Source organism: Protopterus annectens, chromosome 7.part0, assembly GCF_019279795.1.
Source record: "Protopterus annectens isolate FY-2018-M chromosome 7.part0, PAN1.0, whole genome shotgun sequence".
Classification (NCBI taxonomy): Eukaryota; Metazoa; Chordata; order Ceratodontiformes; family Protopteridae; genus Protopterus; species Protopterus annectens.
The window spans coordinates 1101750430-1101767311 of record NC_056739.1 but is presented as its reverse complement, the minus strand read 5'-3'; positions in this window follow the sequence as shown (position 1 = coordinate 1101767311).

Below are 16882 nucleotides of genomic sequence, written 5' to 3'. Positions count from 1 at the left end.
AAGAAAAAATATATACTTGTTTTCCCGCCTTTCTAAGCTAGTATAGTCCAGTTTTCAGGTTAGTGCTGAATTCAGGGCTGTGTTACAAGTTTCTGTGTTTGCCCATACCTTACTTGGATAGAAGGAAGTTTCTCTGTTCACTGTGAGAGAGGGAGCTTTGAGCAGCCTATCTGTCCCTGGAGGAGTGGTTTCAGCCCAGAAATTAGTAGTTTATTGTCCATTTTGGGCTAATTTCTATCTCTTTCATTTCCCTGCTATAAAACCCGCATTTGCTTAGCAAGCTCATGCCTGGTGCCCTGCAGAGTTCTACAGCAGCAGAGATACAAAAAGACTTTGGAGTGATTAAGTATCATTTTTCTGCATTTTCTTGCTGCCTTTAGCTAATTTCACCTAAAACACGGATTTTCTAGAGTTTCTGTGATTTAAAAAGCTTGCTTCAGCTACATATTGTACTCATTTTACTGCCTGCACTTTAACAGTCATTTTTGTGTTTAAATTACCTGTTTAACTGTTGTAGGCTACATACTCAAGTGTGATAGCCATTTTTGTGCATTTAAAGTGTTTTTTGATTGTATCTGCTTTATTTTCTGAAAAAAAAAACAAAAAAAAAACTTGTTTTCCCATCTTTCTAAGCTAGTATAATCCAGTTTTTAGGTTAGTGCTGAATTCACGGCTGTGTTACAAGTTTCTGTGTTTTCCCAATACCTTACTGGAATAGAAGGAAGTTTCTCTGTTCACTGTAAGAGAGGGAGCTTTGAGCAGCCTATCTGTCCCTGGAGGAGTGGTTTCAGCCCAGAAATGAGTAGTTTTTTGGCCATTTTGGGCTAATTTCTATCTCTTTCATTTCCCTGCTATAAAACTCACATTTGCAAGGTTTTGCGTGCCAGGCAGTGACGGTTAGCTAGGGTATAACTATTCCCGGCTCCACAAAGTCTACTCTTCAATTTTTCCCTTGGAACTAGACAAACTTTCAACTTAAGCACTCAAACCATTCACTTTTCATACTGGCACTTGCTCAAAACTCATAGCAAGCACTAATAAACCTTAGCACTAGACCCCCCCCCCTATACTGTAGAGAAGGACAAGGCTTTCTATTCGACCTTACCAGCCAATCAGTAAAACAGTTCACTGTACCTATCCAGGCATGTCCAAAGGGCAGTTCCAGGTGTACTCTCTGGTCCAACTGGTGAATCTGGACATTTTGAGACAATGTTACAATTGCCTTATGTACACAGACAACCCTGTCCTCCTTCCACCAAACACTAATACATGCGAGAGACTCAATTATACAGCCAAACTGGAGGCTAAGCTCTCTCAACCCAAGACTGGATCAGGCAGTCAAGAGGGGAAGAGAATTATTGCATCACACCACCAGTCTCACATAGACCTATGAAACCAGCACCGGCAAAAAACACACATAAATACACAAAAAACATACTCAGAGGATCTAAATAAAAATCTGCAGAAGCAACAGAGACCTCCAAAGTAGACATCCAAGCAACCTCCACCCCACAACACAAACCATGAAACACATACTTCACAAAACCAGTGTGCCACACAATCACAGCCTTCAAGGCAAAATAACATACCCAGCACACTAGTAATAGATGACTCTATAGTCAGGCACACTGACATCCCACTCATTAGGCTGAACAAGGAGAACATTACTGTTAGCTGCCTGTCGGGTGCCAGGATCCGCCACATAACACAAGCACTCAGGTCATTCCAGAACAAGTACATATATGACTCTGTCATTGTCCATGTTGGTGTTAATGACCTGAGCCGTACCGCCCTGGACTACATGAAAAGAGACATGGAGGAGCTCTCTGATCACATAGCCCAGGCCGGTATGACCCTGACCCTGAGTAGCATCCTGCCCTCACCAAGAATGATACCACGGTATAGAGAAAAAATTATCAATTTCAACAATTGGCTAAGCTTCTGGTGTCATTCAAAGGGGATCCAGTGTCTGTCAGCCTGGGATGACATGCTCGACAAGCCATGCTGCTTTGCTAGAGATGGCTTGCACCTGTCACCCTTAGGCTTTCAAATACTGGCTAAGGCTCTTGCCATCCCCCATAGTGCCTTTTTTAGGCAAGGTTCAAAAGACAAACCCACCGCCGTAAATTGCACAAGTAACAAAAAAATGAGGGTAATGCTATTCAATGCCAGAAGTCTAAACCTCAAAATGCACACACTCCTCAGTGTGGAGAAAATTGATATATGTGCAGTAACAGAAACCTGGTGTAAGGCTCCATAGAGCATCCCAGCACTACCAGGCTACAACTCATACCATAAATTTCGGCCACAAAACCCAGACCAAAATACAAAAGGCGGGGGAGTATCCATATTCATCAAGGATACCCACACCTCCAGGTTAGTGGCACAGCACAATGCTTCAGAGATCATTCACGTTAAACTAACAATGGGAAAAACTTCTATTCAAATTATAGCTTGCTACAGATCACCCACCATGTTCCAGGAACCACACTCCGCATTCCTGGAAACACTGGGAAACATAAAGGTCCTACCAAACACCCTGATATTGGGTGATTTCAATTACCCAAACATTAATTGGAAGAACTACTCAAGTACAAGCTCCCTTGCCCAACATTTCCTAGAATTTATAAACTCAAATGCCCTGGATCAACTGGGCAACACCCCCATCAGAGGTGACAACATATTGGACCTGGTCATCACCAACATGGGCGAATGGTGTTCCACACTGGAGGTCAACCCCTCACTGGTTAGATCTGACCATAAACTATTCACTCTGGATATCCAAATTCCACCACCACCCCCGGTCAAAGAAACCACTGTGGAAAACTTTTCTAAAACAAACTTCACATTACTTAAGACCAAGGTGGGAAGTTTCAAAGCCCCCATGCTAAAGGATAACGTTGTCCAAGCTGCAAAATCCTTTACTAATGCACTCTACAGGCACCTACAAGAATACATGGATCATGCTATCCCAAACAAAACCAAGACGCACTCCTTCAATAAAAGGAAACCAGTCTGGTGGACCCCTGCCATAAACAAGCTATACAATAGAAGGAGGAAACTAGTACAGAAAAGAGTAAAATCCCAAGAAGGGAAGACATCCCTGATCAGTATCAACAAGAAACTACATTCCCTCATAAAATCATCCAAGGCTAGCTTCGAAAGAAAAATTGCCATGGACTCCAAAGATAACCACAAGGCATTATTTAGCTATGTCAAGAATCTAAGTGGCAATTCTCAGATCTGCTCGGAGTTAGTGCAGAATGGCACAAAATACACTGAACCGACCGATAAAGCCAGCATCCTCACAGACAGGTTCAGTGCAAGCTTCATCCCCCTCTCACCCCAAAAAGGGCCCATAACTATACCAGAAGAATGTAGTGCCCCTAAAATCACAGACACTCAGGTTAAAACAGCCCTCTCCAAAGCGAAAAACACAGCATCAATGGGACCGGACGGTGTCCCAGGTTGCGTCCTACATGAGCTCAAAGATGAACTAACCCCTTACCTAAACACACTGTTTAAATCAGCCTCTCCACAGGCTACATCCCCACAGAGTGGTGCATAGCAACAATTATTCCACTCCACAAAGGTGGAGCCACAACAGACCCCAGAAACTATCGCCCTATGAGCCTGACTAGCTTGGTCTGCAAAGCTATGGAGCGCATCATCATGGATCTCATTAACAGAGACATTGGAAACCTCCAAACACTGGACCCTACCCAGTTCGGCTTTGTTAAGGGCAGATCATGCCTCCTAAACCTGGTGGACTTCTTTGAGACAGTTACCAATGCTATAGATGAGGGAAAGGTGGTCCACACAGCCTACCTAGACCTTGCAAAGGCCTTCAACACCATTCCCCACTCAGGTATTATAGACAAGCTCACCAGCCTGAATATAAACCCCTACATCACGAGATGGGCTGCCAACTGGCTCATGGACAGAACCCAAATGGTAAGAGTTGTGGTAGCTAGGTCTGACTCTAAATCAGTTACAAGTGGCGGTCCCCAGGGCTCAGTCCTAGGACCCCTCCTGTTCGGCATATACTTCTCAGAGGTACAGGCAAGCACAGGAGGACTATTGCTGACCAAGTTTGCAGACGACTGCAAACTAGGGGCTATAATTGACCCTCCTTGCTGACACAGACATCCTCCAAAAGGGTCTCACTGAGACAGATACCTGGTGTCAAAACCATGGCCTCAAGCTAAATGCCAAAAAGTGCATAGTCATCCCCCTTTGGAAAAAACAAAGTACCCACAAACTACCACATAGGTGGTAGCCCCCTAAATACGGAAGACGTAATAAGGGATCTGGGGACCCAAGTAAATAGTAACCTCTCCTTTGATAATCACATTGCCAAAGTGGTTAGAAAATCCTTCTATGTGGCCCACCTAATCACAAAAGGGTTTGCATCCAGATCGAAAGAGGTCATTGGGCCCCTCTATGCATCACTCATCAGACCCATCATAGAGTACAATACCTCATTTGGGATGTAGCTTACAAGACACCTGCAACAACTGGAAAGACCACAGAAGTACCTCACCAAGAGGATCACTGGCCTCAAGCAGATGCCATATGCAGCTCGACTAAAGAAACTCCAGCTGTACTCGGTTGCATACCGCCTACTCAGAGGTGATCTCTGCCTGACATACAAGATCATGTCCAACCCAGAATTGATGGACATGCTCCACCTAAAGAAAACCATATCCCCTCAAGCCACACGCTCCAGGGCTCTAAACCTCACCACAACAATAAATAGGATGTGCTGGAGGGATAGATTCCTGTCCTCATGCTCTGGAACAAGATTCCAGTCTACATTAGGCAGAGCTCCTCGCTAACCCTCTTCAAGAGAAACCTTGACGAGTGGATGGGAAACAGAATGTTTACCTCAGGGATCACTTCAATGGCCCTGCTGGACAGAGGCACAGGGAACTAATCTAAGGGGGCGGCGAAAGCCAACTCATTCTGGCTAGGCTTATAAATGCTTTTGGGCAGATAGCCTAGTACCTACCTATGAACCTATGAACCTATGGGATATGACGCATGTGGTGTGTAAACACCGTGGATGGGGAGTGTTGTTTGGAATGTGTATGCCATTGAGCCCCCTATGGAAGGAATGGGACCAACGTCCCCACTCATGGACAGTCACGACAGCAGCTACATGATCATAAAGGTGCCTGGGCTGTGGGCTGTGCAGGAGGAGCAAGCATATCCACCCTGTGTATGCATACTGCAAGGCTCCAGGTGATGTAGCACATCCCCCATGTCTTTGTGGAGCTCCCTATGCACCAGACCCTGGACCTGACTTTGGGTGACAGTGTTCTGTCTCTGTGTGCTAGTGGGGAGGGAACACCATCTCCTGAGGTGGTTCCACCTGAAGGTAGTGCAGGACCAGTAGATGATTAGGTCCCATGGTGGGTCCCAGATGCAATGTGGCCTGGTAACATGGCCAGATGAGGTGGGGGAGGTGGTTCAGCTGGCAACTAACCCCTACACATGTTATTGTGTCACTGTTATGGAACATATGTGGGCTGTAATAGTCCACACAATCCCAGAACATGTCCAACAGCATGCATAGATATCCTCAATAACACAGAATGGCAGATGTGCAGCAATCACATAGCATGCATACCACATGCATATGTGGAACCATAGTGGCACTGACAATGGCATGCAGGTGAGTTAGTCTGTAACAGGCCAGTAAAGATAGTGTCCCCACAGGGAACATGCCTACAAACACATAGCACACAGTGTGGTACAAACACATAGCACAAAGCGTGGTACAATACAACATATGTTCCAATGGTAGTTAAGCTGTTGACATATCAATTGCATTGTGTGAATGGTTTGTTGTAGCTGATATGGTGGGGGAGACAGAGATGTGTATTAAGAACTATGGTAACCCTGCTGTATGAGTTTCTCAGACCTGTTTCCATCTTTATGTCTTTCAGGGAAGATGTCTCATGCCAGATTACCAGCTTTCAGTGCTGCAGATACTGAGGTAATCCTGACACACCTGATACAGCACTACCCACTACTTTTTGGCAGGACAGCCCATGATCAGCAGGAGAGGACCGCCCTGTGGGACGATCTAGTCCACAGGGTCAATGATGTCAGCCTGCAGAACCGCAGTTATGAGCAGGTCCGGCATCATTGTAGAGACCTGCTTCACCATGTATGTCGGTGTGCAGCTGCCATACAGGGGGCCAACCTCACAACAGGGGGGGGCATGCCATCCATCCACCCCTGACTCATGTGGAGGAACTTCTCAGCAGCCTTGTGGCACTTGCCCACCCACAGAACCAACAACTGGCAGGGAGCATTGTGGAGGTGGGTGCCACCAACACACATGATGAGGAGCGTGCAGGTAAGGCCCCAGGGCACATCATTAGACCACTGTTGTGTATGCATCTGCATATGTACAGGTAGATCATGCATATCTGAGATGTCATATGCATAGTCTGTTGCTGTGTAGTAGTAATAAACAGTTGTGCATAAGCTGTAGTATTGTAGACATCTACTGTTGATGTACCATAATGCTGCACCCCCCCCTTTATGAATGCCACAGCTGTAGCCACTGACATCAACTCTCTCACATTCTTATGTAGGTCCCTCCAGGATACCATCAAGGCAGCAGCCTGTAGCCAGTGAGTATGGTTTATGTCCATGCTTGCCAATACACCAGGCATGTAATAGCTATGGGATATTCCATGCACACATCTAACACACCTACCCATACTGCATGCTGTACATGTTCATGTACTGCATCACATTGGAGACCATGATGGGGTATTGGAAGGGTACATCAGACACATGCAAGATAACTAACATCCCGTCATTGTGAAATGTGTCCACAGGAATAAGAAAAATGGTGGGACACATGGCCTACAGTAGGGGCATGTGTGAAACAAAACCCTCATATGGTGCTACAACAGTAAATATACCTGTATTACAATAGCAACCATTACAGATCGACACCATGGCATAACATAGTACTGTGATCCAGTAGTAGGCTGTTGCACATAGTGTCCCATTCTTGGGACACTGCAAACTGACACATGTGTAGGCCATAGTTGTCAGGCATCTGCAAAAAGGCTGGAGGTGGGTAGGGTGCGTCATCATGACAGCAGTGCACTGCAGCAGGGATCCTACATATGCTAAGAATGGCTGTATCTGCACACAATCAGGTTCAGTAACTGTGACAGATGTAACCCTAACTCCACAGCAATAGTGATGGCAGTGTGTGAACTCCAAAGGATGTGCACATGAGTAGACCTTGCAACCATGCAGAGTTGTGGGACATGTGTAGGGCACCCCCCCCCCATAGCCATGGTACAGTCTGGCGGTTGTCAGTGTAATAGTCTTGTATTGGTCATACATGCACCACTGATGTTGTGATCTGTAAACCAGACATCAGGCATTCACAAATGACATCTGTCCACATATCATCCCAGGTATATGTCGCTCAAACACATAGGAGCTGTGAGCATTGGAGTTGACATAACTGACACAGTACTACACATGCAGCAATGGTTTGTACACCTGTGAGGTATGGTGCACAGTACAAGGCAGGGTGCAGAACAGGTCCACAGTAACACTGTGTACATCGGTACAGTGTTATCAAGGGGAAGGGCCATCACCTGCCAACACAGCCCATGCATCACACACATGTATACTGGCGCTAGCATGAAGTCACTATATCTGCACTGCATGCTGTTGAGTACCATATGTAATGCATGCTGACAGTAGGGTAGTGGGAGGACTGTGTGTACAAAAGTTGTGCAACCTCACATGTAGGTGTGTGTGTGGGGGTGTTTATTGTGTCTGTAAGTGCAATCTGGTGGAGTGGAGTGTGGTCGATGCATGTCAGATGTGTGTGTACATATGTGTCTGTTTGTGTGGGTGTCCATGTATGCACAGGTGATTGTGGGGGTTGATCACATGGCAGTACTTCTCCTTGGGATCATGCCATACATGGACATGGAGTGACACATGAGACACCAGGAAAACATGTCTGATATGTAATCACAGGACAGCTGATAGTATAGCAAGGTCTGTAGCATGGAACATGCATTGCGAGGGAAAGTACACACCAGGTATACACATCATATTGCCATCAGAGATAGATAACTGACTACCCACATCTGCAGCACTACTGATGCAATGGGGAATTACCAGAGCACACCAGTGAGTGTATCCAGATATTATTATTGTCCTCATAATATGTTGATTGTGCAGCAGATGTGGCATGGACTGAGCAAGCCTGTAGTATGAGACTCCGGTGTGTGAAATATGTAGTGAATGTAGTAGCCCCTACCATATAGGGGTCATGAACACAATGACCGGACATACACAGGGTTAACACTGGATGACAGCAGTGAGGCCATGTACAACCTACTCCACTCAAGTCAAGGACGTGATGGAGTAAAAGGTCATGTGTTGTGATCACACGTGTAGGCATGGAGAGGAATGATATATTAATGGGTAGTATTAATGAGTGTATGTCAGCAAGTGCCATGCAGGATGGGGAACATATGTAACTGAATGTGGGACTGTCTGTAAACCCAGGGACAGGGAGGTAGTAAGGTAGACTGTCAGTGTGTGTGTGTGTGTGTGTGTGTGTGTGTGTGTGTGTGTGTGTGTGTGTGTGTGTGTGTAAATGTGTGTACTATTAAGCAATGCTGTTCAGGTCTTAAACTGCGTGTTTGTTTCCCCCACAGGTTATGAGGTGGGTCAGGGTCCCTCCTACATGCACTCTGAAGTTGGTGTCTGTACAGACACCAATGATGATGATGGTACTGTTGAGGCACAGGTGGGGTTGTCAGAGGCCGACACTGCGCCATCATTTGTCATCACCCTCCTAGCCACCCCAAGCCCGCACACAGTTACAGTGCCCATGCACACCCCATCACCAGTGGCCAAAGCAGAGGGACAGTTGGCGGTTGATGCCAGTGCCCAGGAGAGTGTGGTTTTCATGCTGACTGTGTCGGGTCACAGTCGGCATAGCTGGATGTCTAGCAGGGCACCACATAGGCAGATCTACTGTGGTGCTCATGGGAGGGTCGCTGGTCATCATGCCCCTGGCAGAAGCGCCACAACTGGTACCACCAGGTGCATGTTTCAAGCTGTCATGGAGGCACAGGCATGTATGGAAATGCACACCAGACAGGGCTTGAGGCTGCAGAAGGCTGCTTTCTCATCTGAAAGTGACAACATCCATGAACGTGCTGCTGCCCTCCATGAACAGAACGAGATCATGGTTAGACGGTGGGGTGAGATGGTGGGCCTCCAAGACCAAAGTATGTCCGTGCTTGAAAACTTGGTGGGCGTGGTGTGATGGCCGCATGGACATAGGCCAGAAACACCAGTAGCTGGTGATCAACATGGACATGCTAGGATGCCAAGCCACTCCTGTAGTGGCAGTACCAGCCCCAGCACATCACCAGGTGTGCTGTCCACACCACACCACAGCAGGCCTTGTGCACGTGGCCCTGGTCAGTCCCAGGTGGGACATGGTTCCAGCAGACATCTGTCATCATCAGGAGAGAGTAGCACATCTAGGTCTATACCTGCATGTGTTCATGGAACCCCTGGCAGGCACAGTCAGTGTGTCTGTGGCTGGAGGCACTGAACTGCACACCCTATCAAGTATGGTCTGCAGCTGTCCAAAAACACCTGTATACGGCAGCCACATGGCAGAACTGTGTGCATGCATACCCACACACTATGCAAACACACCTAGGGCAACTCCATACTGACACACACATCACCACGATCCGATCAAAGAATTAAACCCCTCACCCACACACATGGTGTCAAATGTATGGACCACCATCGGCCTCTGGCAAACCAGCAACACACCCTGTGCATATGATGATACCTGTGCCACATCCTTGTCATCCATAACATCAATGCAGGGACAGGCTAATATGGTTCTGATGCACATGGTGACTGTAATAGAGTGCAGCAATGTACTGCAGTGTAAGATGTTGTCAGGGGTAATGTGTAATGCATACATGTCAGGTAATGTAGCCATCCAGCTATGATGCATTACAGCTCTTAGCAACACTGATTGATTGTGATCTCCATAACGTTATCCATTTATGTTATAGGTGTACATGTGTCAGCAGGAGGATGGTTTGCAGTCATATTCCACAAGGGTTATGGCACTGTGGTGTCACCATGACTGTGACATATCCGGTGTACAGTTACACACATGTCACACATTTTTATAACAGTTATTGACTGTGCCACATTGACAGGTGACCCGCTGGGACATGTATAATCTGCAACCTTATGTCAACCCATTCACATACACGCACATCCTTACTTGGCAACACTGTAACTAGATCCCTAGATAGGTATGTTGTGCTACTGAACTGTGTGGCTTTCATTGCATACACCACACAAAGTTTAGGGTGAGGTGTGTGCCAGGTTACATGTTACATGCAGAACATCGACAGACATGTACAATATGGTAATGGGGGATGTAATGGTTGTTTATGGACAATACATAGTGTGTCATACCATCATATACACATTGACAGACACATAACAGGCAGAGACACATCTTAGAGACCAGGGCTTATTGGTGTTAACTAACTAGTCCTTGTGTCCAATGTGTTACAGATAGGCTGTGCACAGCACATGTGTAACTGGGCTGTATTGTGGTATCAGTTACCTGTATGGTTGATGATGACAGTGGTCACCAGAAAGTGGTACGTGGGACATATACTGGGTGTACCATGGTGTAATGACAGTGTACACAGCACCCACATCCCCCAGTGGATATTATATGCACTGGAACCCATGTTACATGCTGACATACCCACTATCACACATTGCCCACGATGGCAATACAACCCATTGTATATCACAACAGTGGTACTACAGGGATATGCATCTAATGCACATGCCACAGGCATAGTAGGGTGTTTCATTGCCATGCCTCACCTATGGGCAGTGACAGCACTATCTGTACTATTGTGTGGCAATGTGTAGTGTAATAAGAGTATGTGGCCTCAGAAAGGTGTATCCTACAGATATGCAGACATGCACACATACACACACTTGGCAGACCTCAATGGGTTTCCCATGCCTATCGAACCATTTGTACAACACTGTTGTACTAGTACTGCAAGGCACATGTAGCCATTAGGGAGAGGAGTGTAAAAGGGTACATGTCATGTCCAATACAGCAGCGGCCACATCTGACTATGGCAATGGGTGTTGAGGTGGTTGTGAAGGCCATCATGAAATTCCCAACTACAGGTGTACTAACACACAAACACTGCTATCCTCAGTAATGCACATGTACGGTGTCAGTACTGTTGTGCATTGCTGCAGGTGGTCATAGCTGTGTACCTGGCTATTGTCCATGGAGAGATTGGTTGTGTAGAGGGTGTGTGTACATTGGTATCATGCCACCTGCCATGTGCCAGCAGGCAATCTATCAACAGACACCATGTTAGTGACCGTAAGGGTGAGAGTGACATGTGTGAGCCAATCCTCTGGGTGCCTTCTGTACATGGCCACTGAGGTGATCCAGTTGACATGTATGCAACATGTATTACAACACATGGTTAGTGTATGTGATGGAGACCTGTACCCAAGCATGTTCTGTTGACTGTGGTAGTGTAGTGTAGGTACCCATGGCATGTGGTCCATACAGGGTGTTGTCTCCTATATGTGACAGGCAGTACACAGCTGGGCAGGCATGTCAGTGTCAATCAAGCATAGGTTGTCTGTATGTATCCCAGCTGGATACCTGCCATCTGCACATCTGTAGAGGGACTGACAGACATCAGTTTGGTGAGTAGCTATGCAGTAGAATGAATGTGTCGACAGATGGATGTTTGACAACAATATGTATGCCTTTACTACATGTTGTAAGCCCTCACTAACATGTGCTGTACAGACGGTACTCTTCAGTTACATTCCACATGTCTGATTATTATCCAGTAGGGGATATATACGGTGACACAGCCCACACACCAGGAACATGACAGTGAGGCTTCAGAGTGCAGCTATGCCAGCAGGTGTGCTTGTTGTCAGTAGTAATGTTAGTACTCTACCCTTGCCTGGGACATCACTCTCAACAGCAGTAATGCCATGTTACACTACATGCCAGTGTGACAGCACATACCCTGGGTTGCTATCCCTGCATGTAACACATTCACATGGATAACAGTGCTGTGCAGTTCTCATATACTTGTGTGTCCCAGACATGACACTCAAAACCCTTTGCTACTATAATGACAGCACATAGACGCATGTATTGTACATGGCATTACATACACTTATTACAGATGTCATTTCCCAGGGTTTGACATAGCCTTGTATGTTAAGCAGAGATAGCCTCTGAGTAGACGATATGCTGCAGAGGATAGCTGGAGGTTTTCTAGACGGTCAGCATAGGGCATCTGCTTTAGGCCTGTGATTCTAATAGTGAGGTATTTCCATGGCCTTCCCAGCTGTTGCAGATGTGTTGTGAGGTACATACCAAACAGGGAATTGTACACTGTACTGGGTGTAATGAGGGATGAGTACAGTGAGACAATTACCTCCTTTTTTCTGGATGAAAAGCCCTAGGTGATGACATGTACCACATAGGATTTCCTTACTGTTGTGGCAATGTTGTTAATGAAGGTGAGACCACTGTACTTCTGTGTCCCTATGTTTGTCATCACACTTTTGGTGTTTAGTGTACTGCCACCTATGTGGTAATTCATGGGTACATGGTATTTCCAAAGGGGATAACTATACATTACTTGGCATTAAACTTGGGCCCATGGTTCTGGCACCAAGCATATGTTTCTGTAATGCCATGTTGTAGAATATCCATATCATTTGGGGATGCAATAATGGCTTCCAGTTTGCAGTCATCTGTGAACTTTGTTAGCCAGAGTTCCGTAGTGTTGGCCTGTACTTCAGAGAAGTAGATGCCAAACAAGAGTGGTCCCAGGACTGAACCCTAAGGTAATCCACTTGTCACTTGCCTGGAGCTGGGATTGGAGTTAGCTACTTTTACAGTCTGGGGTTTGTCAGTAAGTCAGTTGGCAACCCATCGAGTGATGCAGGAGTTTATGGCCAGCTTCGTAAGTTTAACTATGTCTCCAGAGTGGGGGATGGTGTCGAAGGCCTTGGCCAAGTCCAGATAGGCTGTGTGGACTGCCTTACCCTCTTCCACAGCTCCAGAGTCTGATTCAAAGCAGTCAATTAGATTCAGGAGACAAGATCGGCCATTCACAAGCCCAATCTGGGTGGGGTCCAGTGTTTGATGGTTGCCAATGTCTTTGTTTATATGTTCCATGATAATGCATTCCATACCCTTGCAGATCAGGCCGTCAGACTGATGGGATGGTAGTTCCTGGGATCCAAGGTGGATCCCCCCTTGTGGAGTGTGATAACTGTAGCTGTGCACCACTCAGTGGCATCAAAGCCTGAGGTGAGGCTATGATTAAACATGACACTTAGGTGAGGTGCAAGTTTATTTTGTAGTTCATGCAGTACACAGCCCAGGATGTCATCTGATCCCATGAATGTTGTATTCCTAGCTGTGGAGAGTGCGGTTTCTACCTGTGTGGCCATGATTACTGAAATTTGACAAGATTTTGGTACTGAGAGGGGGTGAGGCTAGGTTGAATGTGGCACTAAATCGATCTGCCCAGATATTGCCAAACTCCTTGGAATCAGTCTATTTAATGCCAGTCTGTTGTAGCTCAGAGAAGTTCTGGGCATTGCCATTTAGATTCTGGACATAACTATAAGATGCCTTGTGGTTGTCTTTGGAATCTTTGGCAATTATATTTACGTAACAAGCTTTGGATGATTTTGAGAGATCTCAGCTTCTTAATGAGGCTGGTAAGGGAGCAGTTTGCATTTTGGGATTATCCTTTTTTCTTCAACAGTTTCTTCCTTCTGTTGTATAGTTTGTTTATGGCAGTGGAGCACCAGATTGGCTTACTTTTTTGGAGGACAGCATCTTGGTTCTATTTGGGATGGCACAATTCCTGCACAAGTGGATGTGTTCATACAGTGCCTTAGTGTAGGATTCACCAGTTGCACTTTCAGCTCCTGTCTCCATGGGTGTCATGAGGTTTGTCACTTCTGACTTGAGCAGCATGACGTTGGCTTTGGAGAGGGTTTTTATGGTGGTTTCTACTGGTGGGTGGGGGTGGGATGTGGATGTCAACAGTGTTTACCTTATGGTCAGACCTGACCAATGAGGGGGTGACCACTGGTGTGGAGCATCTTTCTTCCATGTTGGTAATGACCAGGTCTACGATATTGGATTGATCCAGGGGGTTGGAATGTATGAATTCCAGGAACTGTTGGTAAAAGGTGTTGGTACCCGAGTAGTTTTCCCAGTTAATGGCAGGGTAGTTGAAATCACCCAGTATTATGGTGTTTGGTTGTATCTTAATATTGCCCAGTATGTTTATAAAGATGTAGTGAGAATCTTGGGGCATGGTGGAGATCTGTAGCAAGCTACAATTTGGATTTCAGTCTTACCTAGTGTTAGTTGCTCCTGGAGATTCTCAGATGCATTGTGTTGGGAACTAGGCTGGAGGTGTGAATAATCTTGGTGAATATGGACACTACTCCACCTGTAGTGTTGTGGGCTTGGTTTGGTGCCCGAAATGTGTGATAAAAGTTGTAGCCTGGTATGACAGGTGTGCTGTCTAGTGCATTGAACCAGGTCCCATTTACTGCACAAATATCGATGTTCCCCATTTGTAGGTGTGCCTCAAGAGAGTGCCTTTTTAGGTTTAGACTTCTAACATTGAGTAGCATTACCTTCAGTTTTGCATGCTTGTATCTGCTACGGTGGTGGTTTTGTCATTTGAACCTTTCCTAAATAAGGCACTATGGGGATGCCAAGAGCTGTAGCCAGTAACCTGAATCCCAGGGGCAACAGGTGCAGACCATCTCTGGCAAAGCATTGTGGTTTGTCAATCATGTCATCCCAGGCAGACAGATACTGGATCCCCTTTGAATGACATCAGAAGCTTAGCCACTTCTTGAAGTCATTGCTGTGTGTATATCTATCTATCTATATATATATATATATATATATATATATATATATATATATATATATATATACATATATATATATATATATATATATATATATATATATATATATATATATATGTGTGAGTGTTTATATGTATGTATGTATATATATATATATATATATATATATACATATATATATATATTTATATATGGACATATATATCTCCATATATGTATGTGGATATGTATATGTGTGTGTGTGTGTGTCTGTGTGTGTGTATATATATATATATATATATATATATATATATATATATATATATATGTGTGTGTGTGTGTGTGTGTGTGTGTGTGTGTGTGTGTGTGTGTGTGTACACACATATATGTTTACCATATGTCCAGAACATGGAGTGGAGTCCTACCACAGCACCAATAGAATAGTCCCATCCCCTTAGTGCAAGGGGATGTTATGGATGTATTGCAGGTATATATGTAGGCTGTTGCTACTGTCATAGGGGTGTCTTAACAGACATGTTGGGTGTAGGAGGTCACATCTGCTGTAGACATATGCACCATTGGCTACGGACAGACATCCTAAGGGCATCATAGTACAGTACCACTGCTAGCACAGTAACAATCCTGTGGACTACAGCAGGGATATGACCAATATATGTGGACAATCTGGCACTCTGTGATCAGTCCAGAAGTGTACACATGTCCCCTTCATGCGAGACATGTGGACCACGCCTCCCAATGTGGATGTTACTAGCCATGTACATGGGTATATCACGACAATACTAGAGTACATATCCCCACACAGTGTATGCACGCACACACACCAGTCTGTCCTGACACATAATACCTGGTGATGCTGCGTTCAAATGGCTACATACTACCCAGTAGATAGTGACATATATCTGTACAGTATACCACTGCTTTGTCAGAAATACACAACAGTTGTGCTGGCCTGGGAGCAGTATGTTTTGCAAATAACTGGACATAACAGCACACTGGGTAATTACAGTAGGCTTCTAGGCATGTCACAAAGCACTGGGCAAGCTACAGGCAGACTGCCACAACACTGGACTACATATTGTATAGGGGAATACACATGTACCTGCAATTATAGCGGGCTTGACACGCAGGTCACAGCACAGAGTAGCAGACACCTGTGAGAAAACGCATACCCACATCCAATGTCAACACAGCCATAGCCACATATGATACACAAGCTTAATATGACACTATAATGACTGTCTGATAAACACCATCCTCATATGTGCCACTCACACGCTAACCCTACATACACTGGTCAAGGCACAGTGTGGTCCGATGGCTGTCTGTGGTATGGGACACGTGTGTCTGGCCCTACAGACATGTGAGCCAATAGGGTACCATACACTGGAGCAGCATGTAACATCAGATAGAACAGGACTGAGATCAATGGCGTCTACCACAGTCTGTACAGAGCCCAAGGTTTGTAAGCACAATACACATATTGTCATCAATCATCCAAACTCAGGGGTCTGCAACCTGTGGCTATGGAGCCACATGTGTCTCTTCCACCCTGCTGTAGTGGCTCCCTGTACCTCTGAGGATTAATGGACACTCTACCACACAACAAACAAACGCACACACACACACACACACACACACACACACACACACACACACACACACACACACACACACACACACACACAGATCAAGCAATCCCAACACAGGAACACAATTATGGACATATGTTAGGTATTGTTCTTATACACTTAGTTATCTTATATTTAATATAACTATATATGATACTGTATATGCTCTGCTATCTTCATTTAGGAGTCAGATAGCTCTTGTGTCTCCTGAT